We start from the raw sequence: 15,322 nt of genomic DNA on the forward strand, positions 1-15,322 counted from the left end.
CATCAGGTAATTCAATTCAGTCGAACGCCTTAACCCACCTGGCCATGCCGAGCCAACAGAAACAGTGAAATGAGATGTCTTATTTCCATTGTTCATTAAACACAGATTTAATGCGTTATCATGGTAATGGTCAATTTTTTTTTCTGCGTTGAGTGTTTAAAAATAAAACTGTATCTTAATTTATTAACTAAAGTGAAATCAAATTGGTGAAATCGACTAAAGACAGTGAATCTTTCCTGGTGGTGAGTAAATGAATTAATGTTTCTTGTAATGAAAGAAATAATGGAAAGCTAGAAATTCTCTTTAATTATGAGAGTGTAAACCCTGAAAGCCCCCACACTATACCTACATTATTAGGATAAGTGCAAAAAGGTATTTTTGGTTTTGTTTTTTGTTGTTTTTTTAATTTCGCGCAAAGCTACTCAAAGGCTATCTGCGCTAGCCTTCCCTAATTTAGCAGTGTAAGACTAGAGGGAAGGCAGCTAGTAATCACCTCCTCCCCACTAACTCTTGGGTTACTTTTTTACCAACGAATAGTGGGATTGACCGTCACTTTATAACCGGCCAAGCCGGGTCTAACTGAACAATAATTCGACAATTAGCTGAGGTAAAACTATTGCATTACAGACTCAATTTGCAAAACACAGTAATAGTGTTTAGTGAGTTATTGTAATGTAACATTATTATTAATCACACAAATTAAATATGGAGATTGTAGATTGTTTAATAAGAGTTAGATAGAAATGAGTAATTTATTAAGAAATACGAAGTATAGGACACTTTCCGTGGTTCTCTAATGTATTGTTTGTTTTTAATTTCGAGCAAAGATACTCGAAGGCTATTTGCCCTAGCCGTCTCTAATTTAGCAGTGTAAGACTAGAGAGAAGGCAGCTAGTCATCACCACCCACCGCCAACTGTGGGGCTACTCTTTTACCAACGAATATATAGAACATTTGACCGTCACATTATAACGCCCCCACGGCTGAAAAGGCGAGCATGTTTGGTGCGAAGAGGATTTGAACCCTTAACCCACCTGGTTCTCTCTAATGTAAAGCCGGTAAAATACAATTAATGTTGAAAATGATTTTAATTATAAGTTTTTGAGTGTTTTGTCTGGTATAAAAGTGTTATTCATTTCTCTTATTTAGGAACTTCATCCATTCAGAGACTTCAATGGAAAACGAGGACATGGAAAACTGAATATTTAATATCATTATTGACCACTACGTTTATTTAAGAATGTTTTTTGGGAAGCAAAGTAGAAGTCAAGGTATCGTTTATGGAAAGTAGCAAGTGTCTAGAGATACCAATTTTGACGACCTTTCGTGACGTGATGAATTCCGTTTCTAGTTTGATTTATAGCTTCCGAAACGAGTATATAATCCGTGAGAGATATTCTCTAGAAAGAATATTATGTTTGTTTGTCCTTTTCACCGGCTGAAAATTATATGAATTTAAGCATTAAGAAACTTACCTCTGAAGGATCGTTCGATCTAACCCTGTTTGTTACGTTATGTGAATGTGCGTAATCCACCTGCGTTCATGAGGACATGTTTCATGGTATATCTTTGCTCTTGTTACGTTTACTTATGATCAAGTAAGACAGAGTGAATTACACATAAATCTTTGCACTGAAAAACAGTTAACTACAAAAATGTCGCTCCCGTGAGTTACTGGTTATTATAAATAATAATAATTAGCGCAACACGTTACCTACGTCTTCATTTACTTTGTACTGATGTGTCACAATAGGACAGTTATGTATGGAAAATAATTCACTTACGTCGTTTCGTTGTTATCAAAAATAATCTCGCCCTCAAGGCTTTCGTAGTCAACTCCTCCTTTGGCGCTGCCGTCCAGAGTCCTGAAGGGTACCACCACTCGGCCCCTAGCTCCGCTAGAGCGACTCACGGGGATATCCAGGGTTCCGACAGATTCAGGAGTCTCGTACTGACCATCACTGAAGGCGATAATTCCGCTATGATCATCGTCTAGTATCATGACCGTTGCTATTGAAGGTGCTGCCAGATACAAGGGGGGATGATGTGCTAATCCCCCGAGCGATCCATTCATTCCCCCCAGTCCACCGTCGGACCCCAAGTATCGAGGGTTGCTAAGACGCACGTAAAAGTGTTCGTCCTCTTCAAATATGTCGTCGTCAACAATCGATATGAAGATGTGTTTCTGAAGCTCCCCAGGGCGGAAAACTATCGTTCCTTCGACTGGCTCGTAATCGGAACCTGCTTCAGCGGTGCCGTCTTCTGTATGGAAGTCGACGCAAACAGTGGGACTCGGATCTCCGTCTCTCATGACATTAACCGAGAACTCCCCTACGTTCTCCATCACGGTGTAGTGGCCAGGGTTAAAGTAGATACGTATTTTATCATCCTTGACGATTTCCTCTTCACTGTGTTCCTTCTTCACTTCGTGTTTCTCCGCCTTTCTCCTGATGAGATTACCACCTCCAGTCAGCTTCCTTGTCGCCTGTATCCGATAAAATGCTCTGCTCTTGGGCCCCTTGTTAAGGATTTCCTCGCGAGCCATCACCTCTATGTCCTCCATGTTCCGATCCGGATGTTTCCGCCGGAGCTCGCGAATAATCTGAATGTATTCTCTTCTGTGTTCCTCAAACTCTCGAATCTCGTCGTTCTCTTCTTCTTCAAACACTTTTAGGTTTCCGTCGGCAATATTGTTCACTTTAGCCGCATTTCCCATTTCGACGTCCTCTCCCTCCCCTCCCACGATAACTCCCCTTTTATTCATTCGGTACTTTTTGGATAGGAACTTATATATCAGTAGCCTACGGTCAGCAATGTACGCGGTGAGCACAGTCGCTGGGAAGAAGAGAAAGGTGGTCAGTCCCTCCCAAACTTCGATCACTCCGTACGACGACCAGGTTAAGATCAGATAGAGCCAGATGTACGCAAAGACACTCCAGGTCATCGTAACGAAAAAAACCCTCAGGTGTTTGATCCGTCTACTTTCATTGTTGGGAATCACATAAACACACAAACCTATGATAACGAACATGTTAAAGGCTGCGCTGCCCACGATGGTGCCGGGTCCTAGCTCCCCTGCTTCGAAATTCTGTCCATAAACTTCAATTATTGACAGTAATATCTCTGGTGCAGACGACCCAAGAGCCATCAATGTCAAATTGGAAACAGTTTCGTTCCATATCCGCACACTAATGGTCTGCTTCTCTCCATTCGGTTTTTTAATGACTACTTCTTTCTCCTTGGAAGTGATGACCTCAATTGATGCCATGAACCTGTCAGCGATGATAGAAACCCCAACAAACATGTAACACAAACCGATGAAATAAACGATCCCCTGGCGATGACATCCCCAGTACTAAGATTGTGGTTAGGTAACCATAAAGGAATTAGTAAGCCATCTTTACATCTAGATGTTGAGTTATCTGCTTCTGTCGGAGTGGCAAAAATAACGAAAAAGATGACCACTGTCCAACATGAAGTGGTCAACCACTTGGTCCGTTCCTCTGTTAGTGACGCCATAACGGTATTGGTGGAGGAAGCACACAAACGAAGAATAGTGCAGAGGGTTCACTTTATATCGGAATAGTTTGTCAACTGCGCATTATACTTTTATAGCTAGGAAAGTCGTTAACCTAGAAGAGGGAAATTTCACGGTCAATTTAGGGATCGAATCACTAACAAATGGTATTGTCAACCGGAACACAAAAATACTGTTACTTCTAGTCGTGAATAGAAATTAGATATATGTCCGAAGCAGAAATGACACTTTTTCTTCTCAGTATCTTCATATTGTCATCTCTGGTGGCTTTTGGTGGTCATTTAATCTGGATACAAGAAGACTATTTGTCGTCAAAACCGTCCTCGTCCACCTGAGATACGGAAACAAAATATCCATTTTTCACCACAAAATAACGACAAATTGTTGTTTAGGTCATCGTGAAATAAAAACATTCCGGACACTATCTACGTTCAAACATGTGTAATAGAAATTTACTTTTTATAAGAAATTACAAACAATACACAACGCCATCTTGATCTCTAATAGAATATTAACAATACTCAACGTCATCTTGATATCATGTCTCACATATTATACTCAATACAAACAATACACAACGTCATCTTGATATCATGTCTCACGTATTATACTCAATACAAACAATACTCAACGTCATCTTGATATCATGTCTCACATATTATACTCAATACAAACAATACACAACGTCATCTTGATATCATGTCTCACGTATTATACTCAATACAAACAATACTCAACGTCATCTTGATATCATATCTCACATATTATACTCAATACAAACAATACTCAACGTCATCTTAATATCATGTCTCACATATTATACTCAATACAAACAATACTCAACGTCATCTTGATATCATGTCTCACATATTATACTCAATACAAACAATACTCAACGTCATCTTGATATCATATCTCACAAATTATACTCCATACAAACAATACACAACGTCATCTTGATATCATGTCTCACGTATTATACTCAATACAAACAATACTCAACGTCATCTTGATATCATGTCTCACATATTATACTCAATACAAACAATACTCAACGTCATCTTGATATCATATCTCACAAATTATACTCCATACAAACAATACACAACGTCATCTTGATATCATGTCTCACATATTATACTCAATACAAATACACAACGTCATCTTGATATCATGTCTCACATATTATACTCAATACAAACAATACACAACGTCATCTTGATATCATGTCTCACATATTATACTCAATACAAATACACAACGTCATCTTGATATCATGTCTCACATATTATACTCAATACAAACAATACTCAACGTCATCTTGATATCATGTCTCACATATTATACTCAATACAAACAATACTCAACGTCATCTTGATATCATATCTCACAAATTATACTCCATACAAACAATACACAACGTCATCTTGATATCATATCTCACATATTATACTCAATACAAACAATACACAACGTCATCTTGATATCATGTCTCACATATTATACTCAATACAAACAATACACAACGTCATCTTGATATCATGTCTCACATATTATACTCAATACAAACAATACTCAACGTCATCTTGATATCATGTCTCACATATTATACTCAATACAAACAATACTCAACGTCATCTTGATATCATGTCTCACATATTATACTCAATACAAACAATACTCAACGTCATCTTGATATCATGTCTCACGTATTATACTCAATACAAACAATACTCAACGTCATCTTGATATCATGTCTCACATATTATACTCAATACAAACAATACTCAACGTCATCTTGATATCATGTCTCACATATTATACTCAATACAAACAATACACAACGTCATCTTGATATCATGTCTCACATGCTATACTCAATACAAACTATTATTACTCTTAATCATTAGGCTCATCGGAAGTTTTTTTTCTTCAGTACAAGTTTCGTTCTAGCTGTGTTAATTTACTGGTACTAAAAATACCTCTATTAGTTTCCATGTCTCAGTTAATAATCACAAACAGTATTTTACTTCTAAAAACTATGTAAGTGTGACATCTTAGGTTGTTAAAAAGATCCTTACTTGTAAGTGTGACATCTTAAGTTGTTAAAAAGATCCTTACTTGTAAGTGTGACATCTTTAGTTGTTAAAAAGATCCTTACTTGTAAGTGTGACATCTTAAGTTGTTAAAAAGAACCTTACTTGTAAGTGTGACATCTTAAGTTGTTAAAAAGATCCTTACTTGTAAGTGTGACATCTTAAGTTGTTAAAAAGATCCTTACTTGTAAGTATAATAGTTTGAGTTCTTAAAAAGTGGCTTATCAGAAACTGCTAGTGGATTATTCCTTTAGCTTAGTAGTTAGAGTCTAGAAAGACGAAGAAACAATAATTAACAAACACAAAGTTTTTCTATGGTGAGTTGATATTATTTATAACTTCTGTCACAGTCAAATCCGAGCATTCTATCAACTGAATTAAAGGGTTGATCTACTAGTAATTTCCAATAATACATCTCCCTCTATCAACTAGTGAAACTACCACATTCTTCCTTTCTCACAAACATGGCGCCGCCTAGTGACTGAACTGTAAGTCGGAAGGTTTATAATGCTAAAAACCAAGTTTCGATACCAGTGGTTGGTACAGCACAGATAGCGAGATCACTGTGTAGCTTTGTGCTTAAACTGTAAACGAAGATGGCCTGTCCTCGTGCCTTATCTAAATGTAGCGAAATGACCACAATGTAGGCGTCATCTTTTGTGGGTCTGAATCAAACCCGTTACTTCCTACACTCCAGGCAAGTGCTCTACCAACCGACTTAAAATATATAACCTCTAGCAAATTTCAGTGAGGTTCTAAAACAAAATCTAAACTCAAATTATCACAACATAAAAAATATATCATGAAAAAACGACAGAGCCTGCTTAACATTGTAATATTGTGAATGCAACCATATTCACAGATTTCTAACGTACTAAAACACTGTCCATTTTCCCCTTTCATCACTGACTGTATGTAAATCAGGCTTTGTATTAACTAGTACTTAACAGGTTATTCGAACAAAATGACCAAAAACAATAGAACCAGAGACCAACACACGAGAAATGTGCTTCCTTAGAGCAGCTTGTTTCCATATAACACATTACACACACGCAAAAGAAATGAAATTGAAAAGAAACATAACGTGTTAGTCCTAGCACGTTTTGATTGCTCTGGTCGATCAAAAATTCACTCACGTACAGAGGAATATTGGTGAGTATTTATAAATAACTTTGAAGGTGTTTTAAACAGGTCTGACATCTGGGTTTTCCAGCTGTACTCTCTCACTGTTGTATTACAACAAGAAAATATAAAACCAACTATCTGCACTACAACGTTTCGAATTGTCCGACACATGTTCCGTCATATTGTAGGCTATTTCACTAACGTATGTGTATCCTTCCTGCAATATGAAAATACACAGACTCAGCTTTGTTTGTTTTATTTTATTACAGTATTATTTCTTTTTTTTTTTGATGTCACGTGATCAACCGTTACAACAGGCTCAGGTTAAAATTCCGACGCTTTCATGGCCTACCAGCAGTAATGTAAGCAGTGCTTCCTCACAGGGTGCTGACCACTAGAAGGCGCGAGTTTGCCTCGTTGAAAGCAAGAACATGTTAGATTGTTTTGAGGAAGGCGCCATCAGTATGGTCGTGGCGCTTTCTCCATACAGTTTTACAGAAAAGTATTTCGTTTATGTCTGGCTAATGTATATATTACCATATTAGAACGAAACAAAACTGTCTAGGCCAAATTTACGTATATTGTATAGTTACAGTGAAGAAGTCGTAGAACGATAAATTTTATGGCTGTGCAATGTTTGGTTTATACTGCGAAAATGAACACAAAGTAGGCTTAGCTCCCGTGTATTTATTGGATTTCTTGCAAGGCTACTCGATAGTTACCCGTGCTAGTCGTTATAATGTGACAGTTCAATCCCACTATTCGTTGGTAAAAAGAGTAGTCCAAGAGCTGGCGGTGGGTGGTGATGACGCTGCCTTCTCTCTAGTCTTTCACTGCTAAATTGGGGACAACTAGCGGAGATAGCCCTCGTGTAGCTTTGGGCGAAATTCAAACGAAACCAAACTTCTGTATCGAAACTCCCAGCAAACTGGAAAATGTGTAAAAAATTGATCTTTTTCGTCAAGTAGGTTCTTTCTCGCATGACACAGATGTTTCCCCACCTCCATGTAAGGTGTTGAATTGTACGATCGATAAAATGTCTTCTTTTTAAAATAGTAGAAACAACTGTGTTTTTGTTACATTCACACACCTCTTGTATCTCGCCTGATTACGTCACGCAAGCCTGGTGAAACGTTGTGATGAAAATAAATATTTTACAGTGTACAACCGGTAAAACTTGCCAATATCTTGCCTGTTATCACAAACAGAAAATTCCAAACGAAACCGGGTTTCCTCAGCTGGCTTTCCATTTCTCTCACAAGAAAGCGGTGATACAGTTTTTTTTAAAATGATTACATATCGCTATCTCTCACAACCACACCAAAAAACGTTTTTCGTTATATTTATCTCCACTACTCAGTTGTTTTTATTTGCTACCTCACTAAAACATTTCTTCTATGTGCTGTCTACTATACGTCTTACGAAATGTATTTTATAATAAAAAACACAAAACTGTTGTATAAAACATATCAACTTACGTATTCACGAGTGTTACCGCCAATAATCCTGTACCGGAAAATGTTGTAAAAAACGTATGAAACAAGCTTATGGAAATATTTCAAAATAACTTTAGGATATTAAAATTTCATATTACATGAGAGTACCTTAAACAGTGAATACCGGACACACAATAACAGCAATCAGCACTATACAGAAAGTCCCTAATTGGTGTAATGACTTGGTGACAGTCGTAGATAACGGCTATATATGTAGAATCAGATCCGCTTAGTTTTAATTAAATGGGATTTCGGATGATCCCACCGACGAAGGACTCTGGTATAACTACATCTTTCGTGAAGTTATCGATTTAAAACATGTTTCACCTCCTGACCTTTCCTTGTAACGAAAGTACGTTTGTATAATTTAAAACGGTTATGGGAAGGGTTGATACACACACGTATGAACGTTATGTCACGAACCATGTCACAAATTTTAACTGGAGTTTTGGAGCGTGCACGAGAAGTAAGTCGTTAGTGTATCCGAGTTAGAGAGTAACGCACGTGAAGTAAGATCCATACAAAACCTGACTCTATATGCAGTGGAAGCAACGATGCGTTGATAAAAGAATCAACTCATTCATAAATAAATAAACGCTCGCGTACAATTGGTATCTGACAAAAAATATCTGAGAAAATTACTTTCTAATTTCTAAATTCAAAATAACTAAATGCATCATTGAAAGTTCAAGGATTTTGTTATAGCAGAAAATTATAGCTGTTAATAACGTATTGAGACGTTTTTCACATTAGTTCAATCAGTTATCGTGTTGTAGCATTGAGTGTTTAGACAGTAACAAATCTGTGGTAGTGAGTGTTTAGACCGTAACACATCTGTGGTAGTGAGTGTTTAGACAGTAACAAATATGTGGCAGTGAGTGTTTAGACAGTAACAAATATGTGGCAGCGAGTGTTTAGAGAGTAACAAATCTGTGGTAGTGAGTGTTTAGACAGTAACAAATCTGTGGTAGTGAGTGTTTAGACAGTAACACATCTGTGGTAGTGAGTGTTTAGACAGTAACACATCTGTGGTAATGAGTGTATAGACAGTAACAAATCTGTGGTAGTGTTTGTTTAGACAGTAACACATCTGTGGTAGTGTTTGTTTAGACAGTAACACATCTGTGGTAGTGTTTGTTTAGACAGTAACAAATCTGTGGTAGTGTTTGTTTAGACAGTAACAAATATGTGGCAGTGAGTGTTTAGAGAGTAACAAATCTGTGGTAATGAGTGTATAGACAGTAACAAATCTGTGGTAGTGTGTGCTTATAAATAAAGAGAACTGTGGTAGTAAACAGTAGACCGTCAGTAACAAGTAAACCTTAGATCGTTAGTACCAAGTAAAGTTCAGTAACAAGTAAACCTTAGATCGTTAGTACCAAGTAAAGTTCAGTTACAAGTAAACCTTAGATCGTTAGTACCAAGTAAAGTTCAGTTACAAGTAAACCTTAGATCTTTAGTACCAAGTAAAATTCAGTTACAAGTAAACTTTGGATCGTTAGTACCAAGTAAAGTTTAGTAACAAGTAAACCTTAGATCGTTAGTACCAAGTAAAGTTCAGTAACAAGTAAACGTTAGATTGTTAGTACCAAGTAAAGTTAAGTAACAAGTAAACCTTAGATTGTTGGTACCAAATAAAGTTCAGTAACAAGTAAACCTTGGATCGTTAGTAACAAGTAAACCTTAGATTGTTAGTACCAAGTAAAGTTAAGTAACAAGTAAACCTTAGATTGTTGGTACCAAATAAAGTTCAGTAACAAGTAAACCTTAGATCGTTAGTACCAAGTAAAGTTCAGTACCAAGTAAACCTTAGATCGTTAGTACCAAGTAAAGTTCAGTTACAAGTAAACCTTAGATCGTTAGTACCAAGTAAAGTGCAGTAACAAGTAAACCTTATATTGTTGGTACCAAGTAAAGTTCAGTTACAAGTAAACCGTAGATTGTTAGTACCAAGTAAAGTTCAGTAACAAGTAAACCTTAGATCGTTAGTACCAAGTAAAGTTCAGTTACAAGTAAACCTTAGATTGTTAGTGCCAAGTAAAGTTCACTAACAAGTAAACCTTAGATCGTTAGTACCAAGTAAAGTTCACTAACAAGTAAACCTTAGATCGTTAGTACCAAGTAAAGTTCACTAACAAGTAAACCTTAGATCGTTAGTACCAAGTAAAGTTCACTAACAAGTAAACCGTCGATTGTCAGGAAAAAATAACCACATTTTTGTCATTTTTAATGTTTTTAAATTAAACCATGATTAAAGAAACGTTATGCACAAACACCCAGTAAAAGTCCTACATTTTGTACATGTGTTCAGTTCAGGACCTACATTATGCAGAAGGGTTCAGTAAAGGCCCTCCATTTTGTACCTGTGTCCAATAAAAGACCTACTTTACGTACAAGTGGTCAGTAAAGGTCCTACATTTTGTACAAGTGTTCAGTAAAGGTCCTACATTTTGTACGTGTGTTCAGTTTAAGAACTACTTTACGTACAAGTGTTCAGTATAGGTCCTACATTTTGTACATGGGTTCAGTTTAGGAACTACATTATGTGCAAGTGTTCAGTAAAGGCCCTCCATTTTGTACATGTGTTCAGTAAAAGACCTACATGACGTAAAAGTATCGAGCAAAGGTCCTTCTTCTTGTAGAAGTATCCAATAAAAGTCATCCATTATTTACGTATGTTCAGTAAAGGTCCAAAATGTGCTACACTATTACCTGTTTAAATGTGTTACGTTTCACATTAAATCGTCCCACGCTGGAACAGCGGCAAGTCTACGGATTTACAACACTAAAATCAGGGGTTCGATTCCTCTCGGTGGACGACACAGCCGATAGCCCGATGCGGCTTTGCTATAAAAAGACATCCACACACATAGTAAATCGACAGATTTGGGAATTAGGAAAATGAAAGCAAATATAAGTTTAAAGGATGCTGAACAGAAAAATGTTCAGTCTACTGTAAAAGTAAAATAATATTACATGTTTAACGGAAGTTTAATATTAGCTTCTCATCAGAGCCATCTACCTACTTAGAACTATACCATAAATTAACATGGCAATGAGTATAGTAATTTAAGTATACATTTATCATGTTCTTACTTATGAAGGTCAGAAAGAATTGGTTCTTCATTTGGACACTTTTGCTACTAATGATATTCTTAGCCATAAACCCAATAATATCTCACAAGGCGTGGCCAACTTAGGAGACTTACGTCAACTCGTTTGTTTTAGAGAAAGCCACATTGCACTATCTGTTGTGTTCAACAGAGGGCAATCGAGCCCCGGACTCGATAGTGTTACAAGTCCGTAAACTTATCGCTGTTTCACCGTGAGACGATTTGGGTTAATCCTAAATCCACACATTAAGTTAAATAACAATGTAAAAATAACCTCTATATCTTACATTTATAAATCTTTATTTTTATATGTATCATACAGGTGTTACTTTGCAACAGTAATAGAATACACTTTACTTGGAAGACAAACATTAGTTTGTCTTTGGCTTCAAGTACCGTGGTTGATTTAACGTTTGTTAAACAACATAACATCAGTGTGACCGTGTATAAACTGACCTTTCCACAAGGCTCTCTAAAAATGACCTGTGACCGATGTACATCCATTAAGCATATTCGATAATGTAGCTTTAAATGCACGTAGCATATAAGATAAATTACTACGGCACACATTATTGTTTTGGTATGGAATCAAATATTAAATAATTACCAACCGTACAACTAAAAACTAACGTTTATAAACATACTATGTAAAAAGTAAGCAATTATACGAATATCAAAATAGTACAATAAACTGCTAGAGAGGCCCTGCATGGCCAGGTGGGTTAAAGCGTTCGACTCGTAATCTGAAGGTCGCGGGTTCGAATCGCGGTCGCACCAAACATTCTCACCCTTTCAGTCGTGGGAGCATTATAATGTTATGATCAATCCCACTATTCGTTGGTAAAAGAGCAGCCCAAGAGTTGGCGGTGGTTGGTGATGACTAGCTGCCTTCCCTCTCCTCTTACTCTACTAAATTAGGAACGACTAGCGCATATAGCCTTCGCAAAATTCAAAACAAACAAACTGCTAGAGTACAATCTTAAATTATGAAAACTAATGTAAATAGAAAAAAACTAATGACGTTATGCCATACCATATATGGTACTGTTACACAGCTAGTATTAACTATATCTAGTAATAGTTTAAGTTAACGGAAAGTAAAATTAATGGTTAGATATCACTTTAAAACAATTTCTAAAAGAATTAAAGTGAAGATGCGAAAGTTTTCAAAAAGTTGTAATATTGTGTAAAACAACTAAATCCCTAAGAAGTATCGAGAATAACTCTGAATTTCATATTCAAAACAGTAGGAAAAAAGTGTGTGGACCGTGTTTACCCAGAATCTTATTACGTTGAATAAATTCTATTATATCTAGAAAGGAGAGGAAACAACAAAACGATAATTACACAGACTAATTTAAAGTAAAAATATTACATGTCTTATGAAGGATAGCGAAATCAAAAATATACAGACCACCTAGAAACTGGAAATATTACATGCCTGATGGAGGATAGCGAAACCAAAAATATACATATCACCTAGAAACTGAAAATATTACATGCCTGATGAAGGATAGCGAAACCAAAAATATACAGACCACATGGAAACTGAAAATATTACATGTGTATTGAAGGATGGCGAAACAAAAAATATACAGACTACCTGGAAACTGAAAATATTACATGTCTGATGAAGAATGGCGAAACCAAAATTTTACAGTCTACCTGGAAACTGAAAATATTACATACCTAGTGAATGATGGTGAAAATAAATACATAGACCACCTGAAAACTGTAATTATTATATGTCTAATGAAGGATCGAAACAAAAAATAAACAACTACCTTGAAGATGAAACAGAACCAGCTACACATTACTTTTAATTAGTTTCAGAAACGGAATATAAAACAATAAGTTCGATATTCGCCGCATCACGCTAAATGGAGACGCTGTAGATAATTCTCATAGTAATGGCTGTAAACGTATTCTGCTGACGTAACTAAGAGGCGGAAACCGTTCAAACTTTGTCTTGGATAAGAAGGTATCAAAAGGCCACCAGCTGGGCTTACTTAAGTAGGTGGACACAATCCAATATATGAGCTTAAAATGTACCTGTATCGTAAAGCTACCAATATGCTGAGCCTAATGAATCAATATTTTTTAAAACATTAACTTTGCGACAAAGCTGTTATCGTATAAAACAGAATGACGTTTTTTCTTCCTATTTCTTACACCTGACTGCAGGTAAAAAAAAAACACCAAAAAACTTTAAGGTTGCGGAAAATTGAGTGGGCGTCACCGCTTAGTATAATAATTCTCTTACGTTCTTGGATTAGAGACCGTTGACATAACGTCAAAGTTTACGTACACGTGGTAATTGAAAGATATCGAAACGGTAAGCGTGCTTTAAAATACTCTCAGGAAGGTTGTTGTATAGGCTATAACCATGGTTACTAACTGGAGAAATCACTGATAAATGTAACGTCACCATCGTTACAATCTATTCTGTGTAGGACTACTATGTAAACTACATACATAGTAATTAGGTGGAAGATTATGACATAACCACCGTTAGTCTATTCTGTGTAGACCTACTGTATAAACTGCATACATAGTAACTAAGGAGAAGATTGTAACATAACCACCGTTAGTCTATTTTATGTAGACCTACTGTATAAACTACATACATAGTAACTAAGGAGAAGATTGTAACATAACCACCGTTAGTCTATTCTGTGTAGACCTACTGTATAAACTACATACATAATAACTAAGGAGAAGATTGTAACATAACCACCGTTAGTCTATTCTGTGTAGACCTACTGTATAAACTATATACATAGTAACTAAGGAGAAGATTGTAACATAACCACCGTTAGTCTATTCTGTGTAGACCTACTGTATAAACTACATACATAGTAACTAAGGAGAAGATTGTAACATAACCACCGTTAGTCTATTCTGTGTAGACCTACTGTATAAACTACATACATAGTAACTAAGAAGAAGATTGTAACATAACCACCGTTAGTCTATTTTATGTAGACCTACTGTATAAACTACATACATAGTAACTAAGAAGAAGATTGTAACATAACCACCGTTAGTCTATTTTATGTAGACCTACTGTATAAACTACATACATAGTAACTAAGGAGAAGATTCTAACATAACCACCGTTAGTCTATTCTGTGTAGACCTACTGTATAAACTACATACATAGTAACTAAGAAGAAGATTGTAACATAACCACCGTTAGTCTATTCTGTGTAGACCTACTGTATAAACTACATACATAGTAACTAAGAAGAAGATTCTAACATAACCACCGTTAGTCTATTTTATGTAGACCTACTGTATAAACTACATACATAGTAACTAAGGAGAAGATTCTAACATAACCACTGTTAGTCTATTCTGTGTAGACCTACTGTATAAACTACATACAAAGTAACTAAGGAGAAGATTGTAACATAACCACCGTTAGTCTATTCTGTGTAGACTATATACATAGTAACTAAGTGGAAGATTGTAACATAACCACCGTTAGTCTATTCTGTGTAGACCTACTCTATAAACTACATACATAATAACTAAGGAGAAGATTGTAACATAACCACCGTTAGTCTGTTCTGTGTAGGCCTACTGTATAAATTACATACATAGTAATTAGGTGGAAGATTATGACATAACCACCGTTAGTCTATTTTATGTGTAGACCTACTGTATCAACTACATACATAGTAACTAAGGAGAAGATTGTGACATAACCACCGTTAGTCTATTCTGTGTAGACCAACTGTATAAACTACATACATAGTAACTAAGGAGAAGATTGTAACATAACCACCGTTAGTCTGTTCTGTGTAGACCTACTGTATAAACTAAATACATAGTAACTAAGGAGAAGATTGTAACATAACCACCGTTAGTCTATTCTGTGTAGACCTACTGTATAAACTACATACATAGTAACTAAGGAGAAGATTGTAACATAACCACCGTTAGTCTATT

General features: G+C 36.1%; 1 pseudogene across 1 annotated transcript in view; it reads right to left on the reverse strand.

Moving 5' to 3' along the window:
- LOC143231112 (sodium/calcium exchanger 3-like) overlaps nucleotides 1-15,322 on the reverse strand; it is a 142,682-nt pseudogene that overhangs the window by 71,911 nt on the left and 55,449 nt on the right. Inside the window, exons 4-5 of the transcript XR_013016790.1 lie at nucleotides 10,968-11,102; nucleotides 1,785-3,869 (exon numbers count right to left, since the gene is read on the reverse strand). The product of XR_013016790.1 is annotated as a sodium/calcium exchanger 3-like (transcript). The remainder of the gene's footprint in view (nucleotides 1-1,784; nucleotides 3,870-10,967; nucleotides 11,103-15,322) is intronic.

Source organism: Tachypleus tridentatus, chromosome 10, assembly GCF_004210375.1.
Source record: "Tachypleus tridentatus isolate NWPU-2018 chromosome 10, ASM421037v1, whole genome shotgun sequence".
NCBI lineage: Eukaryota > Metazoa > Arthropoda > Merostomata > Xiphosura > Limulidae > Tachypleus > Tachypleus tridentatus.